The sequence below is a fragment of the Panthera leo genome, chromosome B3 (assembly GCF_018350215.1).
Source record: "Panthera leo isolate Ple1 chromosome B3, P.leo_Ple1_pat1.1, whole genome shotgun sequence".
Taxonomy (NCBI): Eukaryota; Metazoa; Chordata; class Mammalia; order Carnivora; family Felidae; genus Panthera; species Panthera leo.
Genome location: NC_056684.1, coordinates 6,560,150 through 6,581,763, shown reverse-complemented (window position 1 = coordinate 6,581,763; position 21,614 = coordinate 6,560,150). Strand labels below are relative to the sequence as shown.

The 21,614-nt window shown below is 49.6% G+C and overlaps 1 protein-coding gene across 2 annotated transcripts in view; it reads left to right on the top strand.

The window, feature by feature from the left end:
- The first annotated feature begins 3,317 nt into the window (after positions 1 to 3,317).
- The window catches only part of ABHD2 (abhydrolase domain containing 2, acylglycerol lipase), a 105,232-nt gene continuing 86,935 nt past the window's right edge, over positions 3,318 to 21,614 (top strand). Inside the window, exon 1 of one of the 2 annotated variants that reach the window (XM_042941034.1) lies at positions 3,318 to 3,445. The gene's annotated coding sequence lies outside the window, so the exon portion shown is untranslated. The remainder of the gene's footprint in view (positions 3,446 to 21,614) is intronic. The other variant, XM_042941032.1, reaches the window with a different exon arrangement.

The window sequence follows — 21,614 nt, the reverse complement described above, 5'->3', positions numbered from 1 at the left end:
ATGGAGCCTGCTTGGGATTCTCTCTCTTTCCCTCTCTCTATGCCCCTCCCCTGCTTGCACTGTCTCTGTCTCTCTCTCAAAATGAATAAACATTAAAAAAAATAAAAAGACCATGATATCCTAACCTGAACGGAAATCAAGAGACGCTTAGCCGACTGAGCCACCCAGGTGCCCCGAGAAAGGTTCTTAAGTGGTCTCCTGTCATAACCATGGCAAACATTTATTAAGGGCTAAGTATATGCCAGGTACTGTTTGATGCACTTAACATCTATTATTTGCTCCATTGGGGAAGCACCATTAATGTCACCCGAATTTTACAGAAGAAAGTGGGATACAGAGGTGTGGTACTTGCCCAAGGACACCAGGCAAGGAAGGGCAGAGCCAGGATTCAAGGCCAAGTAGCAGAGGCTCCAAGGCCAGTTGCTCTCAACCATTCCCTGAAGATAAACAATGAAACTGACCAACCAGGTGAACTGCTGATTTTGCAAGAAGAGAATAAACAGAGAACACTATCTGCTTTGACCACTGCTGCTTGCCATCTCCTGGAGGGCCTCCCAGATTTTCAAAGGGTTAGGAAATCCTGCAGAGGCGTCCCCAGGTGACTTTAGAGCCCGGTCGACTTTAGTAGAGTCTCGGAGCTTTTCCAGAACAAGAGTGAGTGTACATATTCTCCCTGGTTGTCTTCATAACAAGGCACTCTCATGCTTTCAGAAATGTACGTCATACGTATTTTTTATTTATTTTGAGAGAGAGAAAGCATGCGGAGGGACAGAGAGAGGAGAGAGAGGGGATCCCGAGCAAGCTCTGTGTTGTCAGCGCAGAGCCTGATGTAGGGCTCAATCCTGAGAACCATGAAGTCATGACCTGAGCCAAAATCAAGAGTCGATGCTCAACCGACTGAGCCACCCAGGCGCCCCCAGAAATGCATTTCGTAGCCATGTTCTACAAACTGGTTATCCCAGGCCAACCCTCACCAAATCCTCAGTCCCCACAGACTACTAACCCAGGAGGCAAAAATGAGTCCATTCTGTCTCCTAAATGGCCTCCCACAGAAATGCTTTATAGAAGGAAATAATGTGATTCAACAGAACACAGCAAGAGCCAAAGTAGAGAGGAGGACACAGAAACCAGCAACAAGTAAGAACACAAGTTCTATGTGTTGCAGAAGGCAGTGGATGATTCTTGAAGCCAGCCAGAGATGCGCGGAATCCTTTCCTTCTTCCTCCTCTGGGCTCATTCCGAAAGTCTTTTTAAGCCTTTGTGATGCAATTGTTTTAGAATTCCTGAACCGGATGACTGTCCCCTTCTGGAACTCTTGGCTAAACTTGTATTCCTGACAAGGGGGGAAAAATCCATCCAGTAGAGTCATCTACTTCTAACAGCTGCTTTCTGTGGCTCTGAATCAAGCTGGAGAAATCTTCCCAGACCTCAGGAGCCACTTTAATGTCTTATAGGGTCTAACAAAACAGCTCAGTCTCCTTCAGCAAACACGGCAGGAGCTAACCTGAAGCGGGCCAGGCCAGTTTCCCCAGCCCATGTACAGACATATGTATGGCCACCAAGCAGTCCTGTTTAAAGACATGAAAACCGTGGGGCAGAACCAACTGTGGGTGCATGCGTGTGCACATGTGTGCGCACACACACACACACACACACACACACACAGGCACACACAACTGGCAGCAGATCGAAAGCTCTTTTCTGGCGGCCCAAGCTATTTTAACAGGAGCCAGAACTATGGAGGTCCCTCACTAAAATTCGTTGCTTCTGAAGCCTGGCTTTTTCGTTTCCAAGATGTAAGAGAATAGAGAGGAATAAATAACTACTGAGGTGCAACATTTTTTTAGGTAACGCGACAACTGAATGAAAAATCCAGCAATGGCAAAGGATTCTTTCTCCTCTTTCACCCTGGAACACCTTGGGTCCCAAGGGGTCTGGGGCTAAATTCAGGCGAGAGGCTCTTTCTGTTCACGCTCTGGGACTTCCATGCCTTCAGGATGGGGACTGGGCTTCAGGAATCCCTGAAAGATCTTACGTGGTGGTTTCTGGTCCAGGGCTGATCAGCCTTCAAAGGGTTATTTGGTCACGCTCCATGAAACTTGAGCCCTTGGACAGTTGGGTGAACAAGATGGGGGAAGCTCCATTCTCCCTTGTCATAAGCCTGAAATGTGCTGGAAAAGACTTAACGTTGCTACAAATGCTGCTTCCCTTCTCTCACTAAATGCTCCATCTCCTCCTCTCCTCTCTCTCTTCCAGCCCTGCCGTGCCCTGGTAGGGTGACCCTGTCCAGCCCTTAAAGGAGTTGCATTTCAAGTCAGTCAAATGTTCTATTCTTGGCGAAGCACATGCCATTGCAAAAGCAGTTTCAGGCTCATAGAATTTTAGAACTGGGCCTAGTTCCATGGACCCATGGAGGTGAGTAGGTGGAGAACCAGTTTTGATTAAATGCCTGCTGAGTGCCAGGCACTTAGTGTTTACCAGATTTATTTAATCTCCTCGTCAATTATCACTGTTACTCCCAGTTGCGAAAGGAAGAAATCAGGGTGCATATGGAAAGGTTAAGTGACTTGCTCAAGGCCATGCAACCAGTACTAATCAACAGCAGGTCTGACTCTAAAGGCTGCATTCTTGCAGGCTGCCTCCCACTGGGCTGTCATCTTAAGTGCTGAAAGGGCAGTGGGGCAGTAACAGGTCCACACTGCCCAGCACGTCCCCATCACCCTAACCAGCTGCAAGGGGCCAGAGGCTGATGCCTCCACATCCTTTCTTCTCTTTGCGGCTCGGTGATTCACCAACCTCCTTCCTCTCCCGGTTATGACCGGTGTCTTGGGCTGTGTTCTGGGCTACAGGTGAGTTAGTCGGTAGGCCTGGAGCCACCAGATTCTGCAGCTGAGCTAACCACCAGTTGGCCTCCCTCCGCTCAATTCACAAGACACCTGACCTTACCCGGCCCCCCAAACAAGCTCGCGGTCACAACTGCCTCCCTTTCTGCACCCTGCCCCCATCAACAGCAAACACGACGCATCTTTTAGCCCACCTCCCTCTTTCCCCACTCCCTCCGCACTGGTCTCATCCAATAGCGTCTCAGCCCACAGGCTTAAAGACGTCAAAGGTAACCAACTGTGGAGGAGTTTCTCGCCGAGGGTCCCGCCTCCACCCTGAGAAGCAGCTCCGCTGACCAATGGATTTCCCGCCGGGTGCAATGAGCGCGCGGGGCTCGTAGAGCAGCGGCTTGGCCGCCCAATGAGCGGGCGGGTTCCGAGTCAGGGGCGTGGCAGAAGCGGTCGTCAGGGGCGTGGCGGCAGTTGCTTGGGCGGGGCCGGTAGCGGCGGGAGCTGCGCTGGCCAGGGGTTCCGGCTGCATTTCCATGAGCGCCGCCGGCAGCCGCGGAGCTTCGGGAACCCGGCTAGGGGCAAACCAGGACGCGGTAGTCAACCACGCGCAGGTAAAGCCACGGCCCGGCGAGCTCCGCTAAGCCGGGATCGCTCCCACGATCCGTCGGGCCAGATCCCTGAGCCCCGAGGTCCCCGTCGTGGCTCGGCCCATCGCGCCCCTGCCTCCGCCTCGGATCCTCCGGGGCCTGTCACCTGGCGCCGCGGGGATCCCGAGGGCCGGCTCGCCCAGTGGCTGGGAGGGAGGCAGCCTGGACCGCGGCGCGTGGGATACGCCTTTCTGAAAGCTCTTCTTTGTCCCCTCCTGCCCCGGGTACCGAGGTTGGGGCATCCCTGACTGCGGCCTCCCTGCCGGCTGTCTCTCCATTGGTGCTCACTCTTGGGACCTCTGGGGTTTGGGGAGGGGGTCTGCCGACCCAGGCCTGGTGATGGAGGTCTGGGATCCGCACCTGGAAGGAGAGGGCCGAGGGGCCTGTTTACAGCCCCGGATATCCGAGGGGTCTCTGCGTTGCAGGGCTCCAGCGGTGCACCATGGATCGGTGGGTTCAAGTTGTAAGGAGGCAGCTTTTGACCCAGTTGGAGGCGCACTTACTGAGCTTGGCCCCACGCCAGGCACTGTTCTAGGCGCTTCGTGGGCTTTCCCTACAGAGAGCTGTCCAGCAGCGCAGGCGGCTGCCTGTCCGGCAAGGCAGCCAGTGCGTCGACCTTGGAAGTGTCCAGGCAGAGGCCAGATGACAGCCACCTGTCAGGGATGCTTAGAAAGGACTCTCAAAGGAGGGACTGCATGACCCACCTGGAAGGTCCTCCTTCACTCACAGATGCACTCTGGGTGACCTTTAAGGCCCAGCTTGAGAAGGATATTTCTGGGGGTCTGTTAGTTTGGAAGTGGGTGTTGAGTTCACCATAATGAATTTTGTGGTCTCGACTCTGAAGAGTGGGTGTCAGCAAAGAGAATGGAGTATGGCAAGAAGATAAGGTTTATTTAGCCACCGCGAAACTCTGTAATTGGGATTCCCTTGCCCTCCATGTCTTCATCTCCCCAATTCCTCTCTTTTGGTTGCTCCACCTCCAGTGTGTCAATTTCACCTGCATTCCCGTAGCCCGATGGGAGGGTAGATTCCAAGAACTGGCTCCTGAGAGGGGCCCGGGATGGGTAGGTTTAGCACAGTTCCCGTGGTCTGCAGGGAGAGCTTTTCGAGGGCCATTTCATTACAACCGCATTAAGTCGAGTCCAGAAGAGAAAGCGTACAGTACCCCTTTCATTACTCTCTGTCATTTGCCTGAATGGAGGGGACATAATAATCTTCTGAAGGTCAGGAGGCAGAGAAAGAACCTTAATACAACTTGCTGCCTGTTTTAGGATGAAATAATCTTTGAGTATCCTGGTCAGAAAGCAGACCAGGCCATATACCGTAGACCGTCGGCATAGATTTGAGGCAGTTTAGAGCTGCCGAACCTTTGGTTAGAGCTCGCCTAATCTAGCTTTTCAATGCACAGGTGAGGAAACTAAGGCCCGCAGAGGTCACAGGGCTGACTGGTCATCACGGAGCTGTGACTAAGGGGTGATCTGCTAACCCTGGATTTAGCCAATGCCTGACTCGTAATTCTCTGACCCTCTTGGTGTTTAAATTCTAGGGGAAGCCAGAAGGGTTAGGAGCACAGATTTTGGATTGGAATCCTAGCCCTGCGTCTTACAATCTGTAACCTTTGACCAGTTAATTAACCTCTCTGTGCCTCTGTTTGCTCACCTATAAAACAGGAATAATAATGGTACTTAGATTAGAAGGTTGTTTTGAGGTTTACATGAGTTACTATATCTGAGGCATTTAGAACAGTGCCTGGCACATAGTAACCACTCTTGATTTGCTAAATTTGATGTTCAGTTGCCTTTTCCACTCCCCCCCCCCCCCCATATCTACCATCCAATATTTTCTATCAGGAGCTAATTTTTTTCCCTGTCCCCCCTGCCCCCAAGTCATCAAACATATTCCAGATTTCATTGTAACAGAGACATCTGTGGGGGTTTCTAAGTCACACTGCATTTAAAAAATTTTTTTTTTCTTTTATTGAATCATGTAATTCATTTCCTCTGTTAGTCCTCCCTTTGTAATTACACTGCATTTAGACCACAGATCTCTTTTATTCTCTTTAAAAAAGGGAGGAAGAAATCCTTCCGAGTGATCAACAAAGTCCCTGATAATACCAGTCTTGACGGCATCCTTCCAAATATCTGTTCCCTCTGTGCGGCCCTCCTGCCCATTTGTCAGTGTGATGCAGCTTGATTATAAATGGATGAACATTTTTAGATGAAGATTTCATGAGCCACTGTATTAAGTGCTTTTTGGAAGTTCAAGGATCGTGTGTCAAATGCATTTAAGCAAGTTACTTAGTCATTGGAGCAGGGGGAGCACCCGCAGCGCCTGTCTTCCTCTGCAGAAGCACAAGCGTGTGACTGATTTCTGCTGGGAATGTAGCTTCTTCGCTGGTTTTCCCATGTTTTCCCAGTTCTTTTCTTGAGCCTGAAATAAACGAGAAAGTGCCGTGGAGTGACTTTTCCTCTCGTTTTAGTTGGGACAGTTCTCTTTCCTTCCCTTCCCTTTCCATTATTGCTTTCATGGTTCTGATAAATATATCTTATCTCACTTTGCCAGCCAGTTCCCTTTTTTTATTTTTACTTAAGAAAAAAAAAAATTTATTCTTTATTTAGTTTTGAGGGTGAAACAGAGAGACAGAGAGCAAGCAGGGGGAGGATCAGAGAGAGAGGGAGACACAGAATCCAAAGCAGGATCCAGGTGCTGAGCTGTCAGCACAGAGCCTGACGCGGGGCTCGAACCCACGCACCGCGAGGTCATGACCTGAGTCGAAGTCGGACGTTTAACAGACTGAGCCACCCAGGCGTCCCATCCCTTTTTTTATTTTTTAAGTTTATTTATTTATTTTGAGAGAGAGAGACAGAGAGCAAGCAGGGGGGGCGCAGAGAGAGAGGATGGAAAGCAGGCTCCCTTCTGTCCACGCAGAGCCCGACGCGGGGCTCAATCTCACAAACCGATGAGATCATGATCTGAGCTGAAGCCAAGGGGCTGCCACTTAACTGACTGAGCCACCCAGGCGCCACAGCCAGTTCCTTTCTAATTGGAAGATAACCAGTCACCTTTATCTCTGGCAGGAATCTAGTCACTTTTGGTTTTACCTTCTGTGTGTTTATGAGTTTTCTAGAATGAACCAAAGATTATCATATTCACTGATTGACACCTTCTTAAGAGTTGATTCTGAGTTTGGGTTTTTTGTTTTGGACGTTCTAGAGCTCAGCCATCTTAGAATAATTGTTTTCGTTCCTTTGTGTGTTAATATGGGCCCCTTTTCCCCCACCTTTCTTTTCCTGCCTAAGGCTTCTCCTTCGCAGTTACTCCTTAATTCCTCCACTTACACCTTCCTCCTGGTCATCTCTGAAAGAGCCCACAATGAATATGGTGGTTCCCATGTGCCCAGAACATGAGGTAATTTCTTTGGTCCCTGTGGAAGACCGAAGTGGAGTCTGGCTTCCCTTTTGCCTAAAACCTGGTTCTTTATTAAAAACCCCAGCAGGGAGACTTCCAAAATAATAGAATTTCATGTGGCAGAATTTCTGCTGTGATCTACTGCTAACATTATTCTGGTTTTTATTGCAGTGTGGGTTTTGAGTACCCCTTGACCAATTTGAGCGCGTAGATGACCGGGGCATGCGGTGTTTCAGCCTTCTGGTCCCATTTTGGGCCAGACTATCCCCAGGAACAGAGCGCTGGAAGTTCAGGCTGCCTCTTGATGTGGTCTGGCATGAGAATGTTGTAGGAGCTTTTCATGTCCCAACCTTTTTGGCCGCCCGTGGACATTTTTAACCCCTGTGCTGCTATTTTTGTGTCGATGTCATTGTGCACGCTGACGTCATCTCCCTCCAGGATCATTTTCCATATCTGCATATTTATTTGTGTTGTCTTGCTTCCAGGGCATCATGTTTTTTGGATTAAGTGATTTCTTTTTATGAAATGGCTGGTGCGGACAGATGATCAGACCCGTCGTTATCTGTGAAGCTTGTGCCTGGGATCCCGCTGCTTGCAAGGCTTGTTACACAAGGGCCCCATTTTCTGATCTTTTGTCACAGTGGAGTAGCGGACAGGTAAAGAGCTTACTAGAGAACTGGAACGTTGATACCCGTGGGTTTGCCTTGTTTCTGATTTTTCTCTTGTCGTCTTTAAGAAGGGGTTCATTCAGTTCAACAAACGGATCATGTGGTGTGTGCCAGGAAAACAGCTGTCCAGATGAACACGTGTGTTCAGTTTGCTGCATACAGACGGTTTTGTTGTTATTTTACGTTGAGAACATCTTTAACGTTTTTTTTTTTTTAAACGTTTATTTATTTTTGAGACAGAGAGAGACAGAGCATGAACGGGGAAGGGTCAGAGAGAGGGAGACACAGAATCTGAAACAGGCTCCAGGCTCTGAGCTGTCAGCACAGAGCCCGACGCGGGGCTCGAACTCACAGACCGCGAGATCATGACCTGAGCCGAAGTCGGCCGCTTAACCGACTGAGCCACCCAGGCGCCCCCATTTTTAACGTTTTTAATTCAAATTCAAAAAATCGGTAACGCAGGATGAAAGAAAACGTTTTGAAGGGCACCAAAGAAGAGACCGTAGACTCCTCTCGGTCCACCCCTGACCCCTGCCACCTAATGTTTTCCACCAGCGTTACTGATTTCTTCACCCCCAGAGGTGTTCCCTGCACAGCCAGGATATTTTATACATCTAGCAGCGAATTCATCATGAGTATCCTGTTCCCTTGCACACAAACGGTAGCATACTATACATGCTATTTGGAACCTTGCTTTTTTTTTTTTTTTAATGTTTATTTGTTTTGAGAGAGAGACAGAGAGAGAGAACCCGAAGCAGGCCCCATGCTCAGCACAGAGCCCAACGCAGGGCTCGAACTCACGACTGACCGCGAGATCCTGACCCGAGCCAAAATCAGGAGTCGATCACTTAGTTTAACCAACCGAGCTACCCAGGCGTGCGCCCCTCGGGGGCATTTTTTTTATGGAGGTGGTCTATTTCAGCTGTCTGCTTTCTGTTGCGAAGGATGCTAAGGACCATCTTATTTAGGCAGCAGCTTTGCATGGAGATCCTAACACATTTTCTGGATATTTAGGGGCAGCTCTGGTTCTTCTCTGCATCTTGTAGCTCTAAGCCTGAGAAGAAGCCAGGTGAGGTGGAGGGCTTCTCCTAAAGGTCATCCTATGAAGGGAGAGTGGGAGCATTGGAGGATGAGGAACAGTGACCCTTGGCCCTTCACCTTGCCCTCAGGGCACAATGTGCTGGAATTGCCAGGGGAAGCTTGCTGTGTTTTCTCTGGTCTCCAGAGAAGATTCCTGGACCTTCGTGATACACATGTCAGCACCTCTGTCACGCCTAGCCCTGTCTCCTGCACCGTGGCACGGGCTCTGTTTGTCCTTGCCCCTGAGCATCAGGAAGGAACTGTGCACCTCACTACCGGACTTCCTGTTTGGGTAGCTTTGCTAAGTGCCCCACCCCTTGTCTCTCACCCCAGGAAAAACCAGCTCTCCCACCTGTGCCTCCGTCAAGCATCTTTCCTAAAGCAACATTTGGGAATATCATTTTTGTTGTTCTCCTTAACAGTGTTTCCCAAATTCTCTAAATCACTTTACCATTTCCAAGGTCTGAACCCGACACGGCCTGGCCAAGCTTTCTCTGGCGGTGACGCTAAGAAGGGAGTTTTGGGGTTCTTCATATTTGAATTTTCTAGGGCTGCACTTATGTTCTATATAACTGCACTGAATTAAACACGGTCTTCTGGTCTTCTGTGGCTCCCACGTCTTGCCTGTTCTGTTTCCCTCTTCAAATGTATGTTAATCTTCATCTTGCTTTTATTTACCTCTGAGTCTAATTTAAAACTTTATTTGTTTGTTTGTTTGTTTATTTATTTTTGAGAGAGAGAGAGAGAGATGGAGACAGAGTACAAGCAGGGAGGGGCAGAGAGACAGACAGACAGACAGACAGAATCTGAAGCAGGCTCTACGCGCTCTGAGCTGTCAGCACAGAACCTGACGTGGGGCTCAAACTCAAGAACCGCGAGACCATGACCTGAGCCAAAGTCAGACGCTTAACTCACTGAGCCACCCAGGCACCCCCCTCTGAGTCTAATTTGGAGTCACCGTGAAATCGAATTGAATCTCCAAGATCTTAGTCAACCAGTCTAATCTGGAGTCATTACTTTCTGGTCTTTGCTCAGCGCTGGGAGTCCACATTATCTGTCAGTCGTACCGTAGATACATGTTACGTGATACAAGGGAGTGACTTTATCAGTTGTGCTTTTTCCAGCCTCCTGGGGCTAACAGAGAGAGAAACGTTGAAAATCGCCCCATTTGTGCACACTCACCCCTCGTATGTATTTATGTGCTATTCACTTACTCCTGTCAGAGCACGAAAAATCAGGAAGTCCAACATAGGATTGCCACATGTTAATCTTTTCAGGTAAGAAACCAAAAAAGCCCTGTCATCTCCTATGTTGCCATCTTTTCATTTATTTACTTGTTTGTTTGTTTGTTTATTTATTTATTTTTAAGTAAGCTCTGCACCCAATATGGGGCTTGAACTCATAACCCCGAGATCAAGAGTCACACTCTCTGCAGACTGAGCCAGGCAGGCACCCCTATTGTTGCCATCTTTTAAGAAAAGATATTTTAGGGGCGCCTGGGTGGCTCAGTCGGTTGAGCATCCGACTTCAGCTCAGGTCACGATCTCACGGACCGTGAGTTCGAGCCCCGCGTCGGGCTCTGGGCTGACGGCTCAGAGCCTGGAGCCTGTTTCGGATTCTGTGTCTCCCTCTCTCTCTCCCCCTCCCCCGTTCATGCCCTGTCTCTCTCTGTCTCAAAAATAAATAAACGTTAAAAAAAAATTTTTGTTTTAAAAAGAAAAGATATTTTAATACCAAAAATATGGGAAGGTCGGTGTCCCGGGATAAACAGAACAGGTTTAGAATGCTAAAAAGCTTGAGCTAGTGGAAATGGAATCATGGCCTGAAGAGAGCCTGAAGAAGAGGACTTTGGTCAAGGAGGTTCCACTTTTCCGGGTTCCTTAAACAGTGCTGGGAAACCAGGCTGTTCGTGTAGCCTGGCTGGCCTCCCCGTAGCATCGTTTGGTGTGGGTTTGTGCCTGGTGTTTTAAGGTGGTGTGGACTACACAGCGTTGATAATGCAGTTGTAGTATCTTAGAGTGATATGAGCCAGTCCTGGAAGTTGTTCTTTGACCCTGTGAGGTCTTGATTTGTTTGTGTCTAAAGTGCCACGTTGTGGTTCTTTTTTGTTTGTTTTTTTAAGTTTATTTATTTATTTATTTTTAATTTTTTTTCCTAACGTTTATTCGTTTTTGAGAAAGAGAGAGAGCATGAGCGAGGGAAGGGCAGAGAGTGGGAGACACAGAATCTGCAACAGGCTCCGGGCTCCGAGCTTGTCAGCACACAGCCCGACGTGGGGCTCGAACTCACGAACAGTGAGATCATGACCTGAGCCGAAGTCGGACGCTCAACCGACTGAGCCACCCAGGCGCCCCGACCATTCTTTTTTATATAACTGGCAGCGTATTGTGCCTGGGGTCCTCTCTCTCGCTTTGTTCAGTTAACGTGGAATGATGCGTCTTAGCAAATGTCCACGTGCATTGTTTGGTATCCTATTAACTTTCTCAGGTATGCAGTTATGACATTATTCCCTCTAAAAGTTGCGGGAAACCCAACATGCCTAGGAGTATGTGATTGCACTGGAGCTGTTCATTTGTTCAGCAAACATTTATTGAGCTCTCTCTCTGCTGGGCCGCTGCCGTCCGGCCCTTCCATGGGGGCCGGACCTTCTGCCCCACCATCAGCCCCACCATCAGCCCTTGCTTGGCCCCGAGGTCACTTTCCATAAATGCCTGGTGAGCCTCCAGCCCCTCCACAGCTAGCTCGCTGTGTGGCCTGAACTGGGCTCCCACCATGGACTTTTAGCTTCTAGCTTCCAAATGCCTTGGCTGCAATGCCCTTCTCTATTCTGATCACGTAAATAAAGTGCTTACTCTTTCTTGTCCGTGACATTGAAAAATGTGCCCTCCTAAATAGCAAGATGATGGGAAATGCCAAGTAGCTTACAACTGAGGATATTCTCCCCAATTTGGAAAACACAACCCCTTTCCCTTAGTCTATCATTAATATCACTCATCAGTCTATTTATTGACTTTACATAGAAAGCTGGGTGTTGCAGCGAAATTGCCAGAGAAATCTTGACTTTGCCACCAAAGAGCTTCTAAGAGGAATGCAGGTTTTTTTTTAAGGCTCTCTTTGGATGGAAGAGGCTCAGAGAGCACCTATCGACGGGGCTAAAGTAGTCGGGATCCGTCCAGCTCTACAAAGAGCCTCTGAGACGGGTAGGTGCCTCACGTCTTTGTATTCCTAGAGCCTTACCCACAGCCTGGCACCGGGAGGGTCCCTGGGCCTCAGTTTCCTCACTTGCATTAATAATAACTCACAGAACTATTTTGAATAGCAACTCAAATGTGGGAGTGTCTGCAGACGCACTCTTGTAAACAGTACATTATGTAATTGGTCTCCACTGTCAGCTTTAGTGCATTTCGTGACTTGCTTGAGGAATAACTGATGTATTTCAATCACAAGCATTTGATTAGAGTTACACATAGGAATATTTAGTATCATCTGGTTCTCCTCCTTTGTTTTCAAGATACAGTGACTTGTTAACATCAGCCAGAGAACACCCCAGGGGCCCAAGGTGAGGGTCGTCACACCCTAACCTGTGGTTTACAAACAGTGTTTTCTCTGGGTGGCTGACAGAGAAGCTAGTGGGCTGGGATGGGAACACAGGTGTGTCCACGTACGATCCACTCGTCACCTGTAGAAGACGGTTAGATTGGACCGGTCGTGATCGCTCCCAGGCAAGTCTGGGAGCTGGACTAACCAGGCTTGTAGATCTGGACGTTTGGCTCTGGACTGGGATTCTCTAGCCTTGTTGCAGAAGCCAAGCCCCTCCTCTGGTGAGGACACCACTGCCAAGTTCACATTGTGTTTGAGTTTTTAATTATTGAATGTAATCGCAGGACACTCTTATTATGCCCCACTTAATGGGTCAGGAAGCCGAGGAGCAGAGAGGTTAAGAAGCTTGCCCGAAGTCACATTGTCAGTAAATGGTACGGTTGCCATTCAGGCCAGGTCTATCTGTCCCCAAAGCCTGTGAATTTCCCCACCCTGCTGTGCGTGGCCTCACCACCCCATCAGTGCACACCCACAGAAAGCATCTCGATGAAGTAGAAGTCTTTGTAACCACAATTGTTCTGACCTATTTACACCGACATGTATCAGATGCCATAGATGTTTGAGGAGGGATTTTTCCGTTTCCCTTAGATGCCAAAAAAGATCCCTGTGTTGTAACTCCACCAACATTTCGATCCAGGTTAATTTAGGATTAATCGTTTTCAAATTTATATTTGCTGGATTATGTCATGAGTTCACACCAGTTGGAAAATACCATAGACGATTTTGTTGCACTGGCTGTTTCGGAGTACGTGAGCAGAAATTGTAAGTCTTCTATAGATCATCTTCTTTTTTTGAGTTTATTTGCTTTTTAGAGAGAGAGAGAGAACACAAGCACGAGCGGGGGAGGGACAGAGAGAGGGAGGATCCCAAGCAGGCTCCACACTGTCAGCACAGAGCCCGCCGTGGGGCTGAACCCACGAACTGTGAGATCATGACCGGAGCTGAAACCAAGAGCTGGATGCTTAACCGGCTGAGCCGCCCAGGCGCCCCAAAATTGTGAGTCTTCTAGAGGTATTTCAGGATTTATCTGAATCCCAACAATCAGTAGGCAGCTTTCTGTCTGCCTCCTCTTTGGGTGCCTTTGCTTCCTTCTGCTACCCAGAACAGCCTGTTTGGGCTTTGACTTCTCTTTATGTGTAAGCAGTTTCTGAAGTAGATTGATTTAGAGCTCCTTGAACTTACTAAGATACGTTTCAGACAAACGGGGGGAAAGGTAAAAGAAATATGGCATCAGACAATGGCTTCTCTGAGTGATGGAAAGTGGAAAACTTTCATTTAGATGGATAATTATTTGCCTGAACTCTGAGATGTTCTTTAAAATATCCAAAAACGGCTGCCAGCCCAGGGCACACCGAGTTTTTTTTCCTCTTGCTCCGCGCTAGTGCGGCCGTTACTCACAAAGACCCGTACCTCTTAGCCTAGTGTCACGATCTCCTTGTCAGACAATTCTGCTCAAGGGACCCGGATGGTGATGTGTCAGGCCTTCCCACAGACTCGGTCAGTAAACGTGTAGAGAGTGCCCCCGCTGCGTGCTCGACACCATTAAATTTAAACTTGTGTAGAATTCACACAAGGGTGGTATTAGAAGGGCGTGGAATCCCCAACAGAGACGAAAGGCATATGAATCGTTACTTTCATGTAGCGACGAGGCTTACAGATTTTCTCGTTATGAAAGGGTGTTTGCAAAATGGAAAGGCGGGAGATGGTGTGGTTTTTAGGGCCTTAAGGGGATGGGCCCCTAAATGAAGATTCCTGTGTAGTTCAGCAGGTCGTACAAGACTGTTTGGTGGTAACATCGTGTGTGAAGTATATTTAAAAAAAAAAAAAACAAAATTATTTGGATGCCATCGAGGGCATGCCATGATGTTCGAATGGTGAATGACAATGCTTGTCCAACATCCCGTGGATCAGGTTGCACGGAGCCAAATAAATGCTCACACCCACTGCCTCGTGCACTCAGACCTTCACGTACCTGCACAGCACGCACGGCCAAGGCCACATGTGTGTGGCGCCATCTTCTTGTAAGTAAAGGCCTGAAGCTTCATTCCGTAATGACTCACTCACTCTGCTCCCAGACCCCACCCTCTTGCCCTGTCTGCCGGCCTCCTGACTGTCCAGCCTTCTTGGGCCTTGGTTCAGCCTGGGAGCCCAGCCTGGTGTCTGTACCCACCCCTGCTCCTCACCTCCCCTTCTGTCCCGTCTCTTCCCAGGGACCCCTAGCTAGGGGTCCACCTCCTTCTTCCTTCTGCTTCCTTTGTTTGAATTCCTCCAGTATCTGTAGCTGGCACTTTAGGATTTCATACTTAAATACGCATGGATTCGCACTGTTTTCCAGTTACTTCATGGATGCCACGTATTCTATATACTTTCATAGTCCTCACTGAGCTTAGAATGAAGCTAATGCCTTTGGTACCCATGGAGAACAGCGTGGAATGTCAGAAGTAGGGGTGTGGATTTGCATAACACCCTCCCCACCCCCTGTGGTATTGACACACTTTTTTTTCCAGGGGTTGGTGGAGGACGAGGTGTGTGTGTGTGTGTTGGGGGGTGGGGGGGTGGGACAAACCACTGCTGTATCCATGAGGGTGCTCCCAGCTTATACCAGTAAATCAATTTTTGAGAAACGGACTCACTCTCTTTCCCCGTTATGGAGAAGCAGTTCCCTCATTTCTGATGAAAAAATCTTCCTTGATGGCTGGTTCCTCATCTCTCGGGAGACATGTGCCCACAGGGGAAGCTCAGGAGAGGAGGAACCCCTATAAAGTGAGCTGGCGGCTGAGGCCCCGTGGTGCGCGGTATCTTACGGCGTTGGGTGGAGGGAGACCGGGGTGGGCTCGGAGCAGACACGTGGCTGATATGGGCGACGTGTAGACAAAAACCCAAGGAGGAGGCCGCTGGGTGACGAGGGCAGCAGTTGGGACTTGCCCTTGTGCTTTAAAGAAGGCTGAGAAAGCTCGCTTCCCGAGTAGGAGGCCAGACCGGGTGAGGCCTAGAACAACAGTGAGATGTTTGTGTCGATGTCTGAGGAGACGGGAAGACTTGAGGGCGTGAACCTACTTCGGGCTCTTTGCTTTGAAAAAGAATCTATTTAGCCAAGACCCCAAAAATATCAATCCAGAGGGTTGCCCTTTCCATCTTAGAGCTTTTGAATTATTATTTTTTTAGCTATTTCAGTGTCTTCTGTAGAAGGATCTGATAAAGCCAAGCTCAGGAAAGCCTGAGGGACCAATTCCATGCTCTTCATGTATTAAAAGTCCCTAGCTATTGCTTTAAAACTAACATTTTTATAATCTTAAAATATTTAATAAGGCAGCTTTCCTCTAAAAAGCTCAAGGCATCTTACAAACCTTATCTTGAGTATATCTGTGGGTATTTTATAATTATAAAGCTTCTTTTATCTACATAATTTCATTAACTGCTTTCCCTTAATAACCTGTGTGTAACCTCCCCTCCCCCATTTTATAGAAGAAAAAGCAAACTTTCATAAAACTTAGATAATTCTGGGCGCCTGGGTGGCTCAGTGAAGCGTCCGACTTCAGCGCAGGTCATGATCTCACGGTTCGTGAGTTCGAGCCCCACACTGGGCTCGCAGCTGTCAGCACAGAGCCCACTTCAGATCTTCTGTCCCCTCTCTCTCTGCTTCCCCTTCCTGCTCATGCTATTTCTCTCTCACTTTCAAAAAGATAAATAAAACATTAAAAAAATTTTTTTTTAATTTTTTTTTTAACGTTTATTTATTTTTGAGACAGAGAGAGACAGAGCATGAACAGGGGAGGGTCAGAGAGAGGGAGACACAGAATCTGAAACAGGCTCCAGGCTCTGAGCTGTCAGCACAGAGCCCGACGCGGGGCTCGAACTCACGGACCGTGAGATCGTGACCTGAGCCGAAGTCGGACGCTTAACCGACCAAGCCACCCAGGCGCCCCTAAAAAAATTTTTTTTAATAAACTTAGATAATTCACCTAAGATCATTTGGGAGAACCTGAACGCAAACCCGGGCCCTCCGATTCTAAAATCTGTCGTCGTTACATTATACCACACAGGCTCCTAGGGCAAACTTCAAAACCCTCAGAGAGGGCAAGTGATCTGCCCAAAGTTGCACAGCACAGCATATCCAGAGGAGAGAATAGCTCCAGATGCCACCAGAAGCAACTAGTTGAAGACACGTGGGCACCCCTTCCCTCTTCTGACGGCTAGGATCCAGCACATCTGGGTCCTTCCGCTTGGGTTGTGACCTAGAAGCTGGGGACGAGGCTCTATTGAGTGCCCGGAATCAGCCGGACTGATGGCGGAGGCTGGGTCGGGCCTCCACGGAGGCCCAGCGTGGCGGCTGGCTTGGTTAGGACCAGATGGGTGACTGTCTCATCATCTCATATCCTTGCCTTCATTTTTAACCCAAGGGCCTGGGTGTGAATCAGTCCTTCGTATTTATCAGCATCGAGCTGGTGGAGTTTGTCTTCTAAGACTTGGGCATTTGTCACAATGGAATCCATGTGACCTTTAAGCCTGCCGCTCTAAGCTGGCATGCGATACTGTTTCTACTCACAGCATCTGAGATATTTATAAAACAGAAATAAGTAAAGCATGCCTTAAAATGCCATGCACATTGTATACCCTTGCCTCCAGAACCTTCTCAGTCTTGGAAGGGCAAAGAGCCCAGAACCTTTCCTGCTTTCTAGGCCTGTGTTAAAGGGTCTGGCGGCCGAGCCCTGAGGGGAGCTCTTTTCTCCCACAACTGACAGAATTCATCAGCGGAGAACCACAGAGCCAGGAGGGGCCGGAGGGCTGGTGAGCTAACCCTGCGGGCAGTGTCTTTCCCGTGGGAAAGGGCAAGGCGCTTGACACGTTGGTCAGGTCTTCTCACACATCTGCTTCACTGATTCATTCATTCATTCATTCATTCATGCATTTCAAAGAGAGAGAGAGTTCTTGTGCTTGCACAAGCAGGGGAGGGGCAGGGGAGATAGACTCTCAAGCAGGCTCCCCCACGCTCAGCACAGAGCCCGACACTGGGCTGGAACCCACAACCCTGGGATCATGACCCGAGCCGAAGTCAAGAGTCAGACACTGAACCGCGAGCCACCCAGGCGCCGCTCACACATCTACTTCTTGACGCCCGCGTGGTGGAGGGCGGGTGCCAGAGTTATAGCAGGCCATATGTGTCATTGCTTTCATTGCAGGGTGTGGACCTTGCCGTATTAGCCAGGTAGCTGTGCTCTGCTCTGGCACTGGCCCTCTCCCCAGTTTCCTCCTTCTGGCAGTTTGTTTGCAGACATTGAAGACTGGGTGGCATCCGTGCCGTTCCCAGAACATGCCTGGATTTTTTTTTTTTTTTTTTTTTTTTTTTTTTTTTTTTTTTTTTGTGCCGTACATCCGGAGATGCTCTTCCCTCTGGTTGTACCCCTGTGTTGTTTTTTTTTAATGTTCGTTCATTTTTGAGAGAGCGCGAGCGGAGAAGGGGCAGAGAGAGAGAGGGGGACAGAGGATCCGAAGCAGGCTCTACACTGACAGCAGAGAGCCTGACATGGGGCTCGAACTTACAAACTGTGAGGTCGTGACCTGAGCCAGAGTTGGACGTCAACCCACTGAGCCACCCAGGCGCCCCTCCAATTGTACCCTTGTCTTAAAAACTCCAGGAAACTGGGCACTTGAGTTTCTTGGATTCCGGTAAGCTGAGATGTGCTTTTGGTATTAATTACAGAATAGGTTTTGTAACACCACGTGTAGGACTATCAAATATATTTATTAAAGTGCCTGTCCCTTTAGAAAATTCTAGGCTTTCTATAGAGGAAACACCTGGCTTGTGATTTTTTGTTTGTTCTCAGGTAAGGATTGAAGGGTTTCTCTGCGGTGGAGAAAACCGTTTTGCTTGTGATTTTACTAAGCACTTTACCCGTTCGACCTTGTCCTCCGGTAGGAAGTAGAAGTACCTTTTCAGCAGGGCTCTTCGCTAATGGGAGAGGCCAGCTTTCTTTCTGTATTTGAGTAAGGGCTTGTAAAAGTGCTCAATTCAGTGTGCGTGCTTAACTGTGACTCAGTCTCCTGCTATTTTTAGGTTAGTGATTTTCTTTCGGGAAAGCTGGTGGGTTGGTAGCCATTCCTGGCGTTGACATGTGAGGTTCACGTTTTCTCACAGAGGGTAGCTCTCCCCTTACTAGGAACTTGTAGGACATCTTCCGAAACGTAGCCGGTTTGGCGTGTGACCTTATGACTTTGTGGAAGAATACAGTTACATGAAAGTTAATACGTGAGTGAGTTCGCGCAGAGAGGCAATTTCAAGGCCCGAATTTTGGCCACAAGTGAAAACGACGTCAACATAAATGTAGTTAATTATCTGTAAATGCTTCCCCCTTCTCTCTGCCAAATTGTGTGCGACTTCGGACGGGCCCTTCGTTTTGCAGCCCCTGACCTGTAAGAGATACTGTGCTAGATCACCAGGGGGCTTTCTCCCTCCTTGCCGTGTCGTCTCCCTCCCGTCAGCCGCTTCCCGGCATCTTCACACGAGCCGCCGACGGCCACCCGGGCTGATTTGCTGGAGGAAGTCTCGTCCAGGTCCTCAGTGCTCAGTGTTCAAAAAGAAGCCTCGTGGGGCATCTGTTGAGGACAGGAGCGGCCTGTCGCTGCCAGGGCTGTCCGTCACTTCGGGCTTGAGGCGGTCACCCTGAGGGCTCATCCCCGCAGAACTCTCCCTGCGAGAACACGCAGGCCTGGAACAGCCTACGGATGCTGGGGGGTGGTTCTGTGAGCTGCTGTCACAGGGGCTGACGCGGGGCATTGAAACCTCCCTGGGAGCGAGAACGGGGCCCCAAGTCAGCCCGGGCTGTCAGAAGCGTGCAGTTCTGGGTAGACCAGGATGTACCTCGGAGCCTTCTGGGGACACCGTCCCGGCCCCGTGGCAGTGAGTGACAGTGAGCGGCCGGCCGGCCGGGCTTTCTCCTGGCAGTGTGCTCTGGGCCTGTGTCTCCTGTGGAGTGGCTTCTTCAGATTGTTCATTTAGTTGCTTTTTTTTCTCTAACTGCTCTGACTTTTGTAGCTAAGTGGCAGAGAAAGTGGGGTAGAAACGGGCCCTTTCCGTCCCCGCTTTCTCCTCAAAGTTGTCACGTTGTCGACGTCTAGGGCTGACTGCGTTTTAACCAAGCGGCCACCGACAAGGCTAACATTGGGGTGACGTGAGGGTTTCGTCGGCGGTGTGCCGTGGCCTTCCACCGGCCTTCCTGACTCTCCTCACGGGGCCTGCGAAGCCTGCCAGAGCCTTCCGGGGCCCGCCTGGGGTTTTATTTCAGGGCGTCGGAGAGGTTTGTCAGCAGGGCCAGGCCAGAATAAGTTTACCCCGCAGGCAGGGGTGTGGGTGAGGGGTCAGCCCTTCCACGGGGAAGGGGGGACCCCCTCAGCAGGAGAGAGAGGGCGCGTGTGTCAGGAGCACGACCGGAACCCCTTTCGGTGCAGAAACGAGGACGCATCTTGGAACTGTGAAGAGCTGAGAACTTGGTGAATGAAGAACACTTAGTATGTAGTGATTCGTTAAGTTCAACATGGTTCCGCATCGGAAGAATCAAGAAGGAGGGTGTCCCGGGGTGAAGTCCGGACTTGTGGGAGGAGGTCCAAGCAGTCAGTCAGCCAGTTACTTCATTTTTAAGGAGGGTTCTGTGTCAGGTGGGAAAGAATATCTTCTAGGGTAATTTCTGTCAGATGAGGGAGCTTTTCTAAGGAAAACGGGAGGAGGGCTTAGTAGCGGTGATGGGATAGCTCGTATTTGGGGGCCCTTCGCTGGATGCCGGGAGTGTCTCTGGATCAGCACGTCCAGATCGCGGTTGAGCCCCGACGACAAACACCATGACCGGTGGGGCTGGGACTTGACACTGGGCTCTCTCGCTCCAGGGCCCGAACCTACACAAAATCCACGTCTAACCAGCGGGGAATAGAAAGAGAGATATTCCTTAGGGGTTTGGCTTGGTTTTCCTTAAGAGGTATTTACCGTGAGACCCACAGAAGGACTGGAGCCTATCGGTCAGGTCCCCTCAGGTTGGAGGAGACACCCCCTCCCCACATGTCCCCGTCTCTGGCTTCCTTAGGTCACTGATACTAGGAGAGGAGAGGGTGGTCTGACAGCTGAACCGCAGAGGCCAGGAAGCCAATACTGTGTGTGCACAGAATACGATTTGAATTGTGTTAATGAGTAGCCTGTGAGCGTTCATGTCCGCTCGCTGACTTGGGCCGGAGAAAGGGGCACACGAAATAGTACAAGGGAGCTTGTGTGGGTCACCAGGAACCTTTCAGAAGGACGTGACAGAGGGTGTCTCTGGCCTCTAAGGATAGAAGCGGGGAGCTATGGAGTCGGGAGAGGTCATCTGGGCACATTCTCTCACAGTGCTGAGAAAGTCTGAAATCAGGGTGGCTTCCTTCCCGAGGGCTCTGAGGGAGTGTCTGTTTCGTGCGCTGCTCCTAATTTCTCTTGGTTGCTGGCAACCCCTGGCGTTCCTGTTCTCCGTGGTGCACCGCTCCAGTCTCTCCTTCCACCTTTCAGGTTATTTTTTTTAAGTTTATTTGAGAGAGAGAGAGAGCACGAGTAGGGGAGGGTCAGAGGGAGAGGGAGAGAGAGAATCCCAGGCAGGCTCCATGCTGTCCGCGTAGAGCCTGACGCAGGGCTCCAGCTCACAAACTGTGAGATCATGACCCGAGAGGCAACCAAGAGTCGGCCACTTAACTGACTGAGCTTCCAGGCGCCCCTCCGTTTCCATCCACCTTTAAAAGGTCTTCTCTGCGTGTCTGTATCTCTGTGTGCAAACTTCCTGCTCCTTACAAGGACCCCAGACGTGGAGTTAGGGCCAACTCCAATCAGTGTGACCCCCTATCTAAATGACATCTGCCAAGAACTGATATCCAAAGGAGGTCACATTCACAGGTCCCAGACGGTCGGGAATTTGGGGGGGGGGGGGGGTGGCTACGCTACATATCCCGCCACACCGTGTAATGAGTTTTCTGCGTTTGAAGTTTCCGCTCGTTTTTTTCTTTCCTTCCTTTGTGTTATCAGTGAACATTAATATGTCAAGGCTGAAATCGTCATTCACCCACGCAGGTGGAGGGACGGTGACAGAGCTACGGGCATAAGTGGCACAGCTACAAATGTTGAACTTATTTGAAGGAAGAACAAAGGCCATGAGGGCTGTTGCTCTTGCGAGTCTTGTTAATGATGCACCGAGTCAGCCGGCAACAGGGGCTGTCTCTTGTTACAGAGCACAGAGAGTTTTTCCTGTGCCTATTAGCCACGGACTGCAATTCTATCCCTAGAATCTCAGAAATTTTGAGCTGTAGGAGACCTTTGGCATCATCTGCTTCTAACCGAATCCTCTCATTTTACAGAGGAGGCCTTTGGGGCC